This window comes from Desmodus rotundus, chromosome 3 (assembly GCF_022682495.2).
Source record: "Desmodus rotundus isolate HL8 chromosome 3, HLdesRot8A.1, whole genome shotgun sequence".
In the NCBI taxonomy this organism is placed as follows: Eukaryota; Metazoa; Chordata; class Mammalia; order Chiroptera; family Phyllostomidae; genus Desmodus; species Desmodus rotundus.
Genome location: NC_071389.1, coordinates 163,872,841 through 163,877,558, shown reverse-complemented (window position 1 = coordinate 163,877,558; position 4,718 = coordinate 163,872,841). Strand labels below are relative to the sequence as shown.

Below are 4,718 nucleotides of genomic sequence, written 5' to 3'. Positions count from 1 at the left end.
GGCTAATAGTGTATGTTGAACATCATGTCACTTAAAAAAAAGCATAGGGTCAATGAGGTAGATGAGATCTTTATCCTGAGTTCTTTGGACCCTCCTGCTGTATATGTGAATTTCACCTGTATATGTGATGTTGCAATTTCTCCCACTGGAGCTGGAATATGTCCTGAAAGTTACTTTGGCTAATAAAATATGATTTGAAGGAACAGTGTGGCAGTTTTTGCTCCAAGAAACAATACTATCCTTATATGCTCTTGTCTCTTACAAGGACATGCCTGCCCTCAAGCAGTGGCTGGTCCAAAGAGACTGAAGAAACATGTAGAACAGACCTGAACCGAAGTGAAGCGCAGAGCCAAACCCAGGCAATCTACAGCCTCAAGCACAGTCGTTCCAGCCCATGCAAAGATCCATGAGCTTGTTGTAAATCTTCAAGTTTATACAACATTATTGTGGCAATAACTGACTAATACAATGGGGATCAATACCTTTTCTTTTGTGTGTTTCTTTCACATGCATGCACAGATGTATATTTCTACGTCAATGTATTTTGATCCAGCACTTCTTTATTGGTGCATTAGAGTGACAAACATTCTTCATAGTTTGTGAGTTTTGAGAATGAAAAAAGGGAGACTTGAAAACCCAATGAATTGGTAGACACCTCCTTAATCAAGTGAATCTGAAACCAGAAAAGACACCGGGGTTTGGCTGCCTGTCACTACCAAACCCAATAAGCAATGACAGCGATTGAAACTTTATGGGCACTTTATTCAGATGGCCAGCAATCTGAGAAGGCAGCGGCTTCACACCCAAAAGAACTATCTTCCCTTTTCTTTCCATGCCAGACTTTTAATAAAAGGGAATAAACAAGGTGCAGTGAGGGGTTTTGAAATTCAAGGAGAATTAGGTGAAAGAGACTGAAGCATTCTTGTCCTGGGGAGTTATCTGTTCCCAGGGATGGGTGGTTGTGTCTCTCCCTGGGACACAATGGCCTGGATGCCTCCACTTGTCCCCAGGCGGTAATCTTTAGCAGTGCCCCAGGAGGTCAGCTGTTTTCCCAGGAGCCAGGATGGGCCTTATCTGTAGTTTCTGAAACAAAAACTTTAACATATGCATTATTTACTAGGCTTATAACTATTTACCTTAAACTAAAATCTTTCAGCTCTTAAGTCCCCTATCAATCAGACTTAACATAACCAGTGATGAGACATCTGACAGAATGTAGTTCCTTATATAATGGCCAAGAAGGGCATAACATAACTTCTTTGGTATTCTTGACAAGAATGCATACTTCAATCTAATTATGAGAAACTATCAGATACACCAAATTGAGCAACACTCTACAAAATAACTAATCCGAACTCCTCAAAAGTACTGTATTAAGATTATGAAAGACAAAGAAAGATTGAGGAACTGTCGCAGATTAGAACAGATTAAGAAGAGGTGACAGCTAGAAATAAGGTGGCCTGAGCTCAAAGAAGAGGCAGCCATGGATGGGGACGTGAGGAAGGGCCAACACAGCCCCGGGCCACTGCTGGGGTGGAGGGTGTGACATACCCCCATCCCCACCTCCTTCTAACCGAGTTATAGGGGTGCAGACAACCATGGGGCTCTCCAAAGCCACAGATAGTCCCCAGAGGTCCGCAACCGGAGCAGGCCCAGCAGTGCTGGGCGGAGACACCTTGCCGGTCACCCTGAAGACAATCCAGCAGCAGCAGACATTGAAGATCGAGAGTGACCTAGAGGAAAAGGATGAGAGCACAGGAAAAGGAGAGCGCATCTGAAAAGGGGAAAGATGCCTTTCTTGTAGTGGGTCAAAAACTAACTTATGCAGGTAAAATCCTCAATGATGATGCTGCTCTAAAAGAAGATAAAACTGATGAGAAAAACTTTGTGGTTGTTATGGTGATGAAACCAAAAGCAGTGAGACAACAACATCAACCACTCAGCAGTCCAGTCCTGCTACCACGACCACAGTTGTTCCTCCACAGCAGTGACTGCGACTCAGGTCCCAACCCCCTCCACTGCTTTGGCTCCCACTCCCACACCCTGCATCCATCACACCAGCATCGCTGACAGCATCTTCTGAACCTGCACCTGCTAGAGCAACAAAACAGGAGAGCCCTGCAGAAAAGCTCCAGAAACACCAGTGCCTACCAGCCTGGCATCAACTGGCAGTACATTAGGAGGTTCTTCTCCTGTCAAACCTTTTTGAAGATGCAACAAGTGCAGTCAGTCTTAGGATAATATAGTAACTTTGATCACATCAATGGGCTTTGAAGGAGAGCAAGTAGTTACAGCCCTGGGAGCCAGTTTCAACAACCCTGACAGGGCAGTGAAGCATCATTGAATAGGAATCCTGGAAGACAGAGAAGTCAGGCTGTGGTTGACCCCCTCCAGCAGCTAGTACCAGAGCTCAGTTTTCAGAGGCTGCACCTGCAGGAACTAAGACAGCAATGACTACAACAACCAATTCTGGAGGCCATCCCCTTGGATTTTTACTGAATCAGCCAAAGTTTCAAAGTTTCATCAGACAAATTACTCCATAGAATCCTTCCCTGCTTCCAGCATTGCTACGATAGGTTGAGAGAATCCTCCATTACTGTAGCATAGTAGCCAACACCAGGAGGATTTTATTCAGATGTTAAATAAGCCAGTTCAAGAAGCTGGTGGTCCAGGAGGAGGGGGAGGAGATGGAGCAGAGGAACTGCAGAAATTGGAGGTGGTCTTACGAACCACATTCAAGTAATGCCTCAGGGAAAAGAAGCTACAGAAAGGATAAAGGCCTTAGGATTTTCTGAAGGACTTGTGATACGAGCATATTTTTGCTTGTGAGAAGAATGAGAAATTGGCTGCCAAATTTCTTCTAGAGTGAAACTTTGAAGATTGAAAGGGACTTTTTTTTTTCAGTTTCACTCTTCACACCCACTGGTCCCCAGATGGAAAAGAAGACCTGACACAAGGTGACTTCAGGGACCTTGAGGCCCCAGACGCGCTCCAGTCTGTGTGGGATCCGTCATGAGTGCTCAATCAGCAGATCGCGGAGTACAAGAGGAGAAAAGAGAAAGGGCCCAGGGGCGACAGCCAGCATGCCCGGGGCTGGAGCAGGTGGCTGAGCTGAGAAGACAAATGAAAAGGAGGAAGAAGGTTCTGGCTGGTGTGGCTCAGTGGGTTGAACACCAGCCTGCAAACCCAAAGGTCACTGGTTTGATTTCCAGGCAGGGCGCATGTCTGGGTTGCAGACTGGGTCCCCAGTAGGGAGCGTGTGAGAGGCAACCAATTGCACATTGATCTTTCTCTCCCTCTCTAAAAATAAATAAATAAAATCTGTTAAGAAAGAAAAAGAAAAGGAGGAAGAAGGCCAAGCCTCACGTGAGAGATAACCTCTCCCTCTCCACCTGGGTTGTCTGGGATGACTTGGGCTAATATCCACAACACCTGGTGTGACGTAGTAGATTCTTGGGGGTGAGGAGGGAGGAATCTAGGATATAGGGCAGTGAGGAATACAGTGCGTGTCTGCTTCAGTTAGCAGATGCTGCAAATCACGCAGTGTGTAAAATATACAACCAAAAATCAGCTTGTGCAGGTCTTTATCTCTTGTATAAAACAGCAGGTAACTTCCCGGGTTTCACCCTTTTTAGTGTACTGGACCCAGAAATTCAGTGTAATGCCATGCTTTATATTTCTTTGACTTAACATTGGTTTCAGAAAGAACCTTTGTCATGTAGAATCTACTGTTTCTATTTCATGGGAACACTAGATAATGGCATTATAAAATTGAAAAAAAAATTGGATCAACTATAAACAGAAAATGCCAAATTATTGATGGTTATTGTTGCTGCTACAAATAAGTATAAAATTAATGTCAAGAAACCAATGTCACAAGAAATAATGCCGTTATTTCATGTTAAATACTTGGTGGCGGGAGGGAAGAAGGGAAACTTTCTCTTAAAATGAAAATACTGCTATTTTAAAATCTCTTGATCACTGAATGTGAGACCCTTTCTAACATGATGTGAGAAGCTGTACGGTATAGGCAGAGTTATTTTCCTGTTTATATTTTTTGGGGTTTGTTTTGGGGAAAATTGGTTGGTGTCTTAATTACTGTTTACTGTTATATTGCAGTAAAAGTCTTAAAACCATCATTGCATTTTTGCTTCCCACGTGTCCCTCTCTGAAATGAGCACTTTGGGGCCTCTGGAGAAGTGCAGCCTTCACTCTCCCTCTCTCCCCTCCCCTCAGCAGAAACGTGTTTGTCAGCAGGTCGTGAGTTCAAGCTGCTGCCTTTTTTAGAACCCACAAAATGCTCATTCAGTTCAAAATTAATGCAAATATTTTAAAACTGGCTTCTGATATTTGTAAATGTTTTCCCATATTAGGTAAAAATGTATGACGATGGAAGTCATTAGGATTTATTGCTTCCAAACAGAGAAGGTGGGCAGAACTATAATCTAGCATGTTTTATCGCATTGGAAAGACTGATGAAATCTTTTGGAAGGGTTGGGAGATGTGGTTGGAAAAGTACTTTGGAAAATATACAATCAAGATATCTCATGGCATATTAAAAGAAAAATCTTTTATTTGCATTTTTTATTATGTGTATTGATTTTAGAGAGAAAGAGAAACATTGATGCGAAAGAGAAACATCAATTGCTAGCCTCCCATACACGCCCCAACTGGAGATCAAACCCATGACCTTTTGGTGTATGGGATGATGCTCCTAT

The 4,718-nt window shown here is 43.3% G+C and overlaps 1 pseudogene; it reads left to right on the top strand.

Moving 5' to 3' along the window:
• The first annotated feature begins 1,682 nt into the window (after window positions 1-1,682).
• LOC112318241 (UV excision repair protein RAD23 homolog B pseudogene) lies at window positions 1,683-2,884 on the top strand (annotated as a pseudogene).
• The last annotated feature ends 1,834 nt before the right edge of the window (window positions 2,885-4,718 follow it).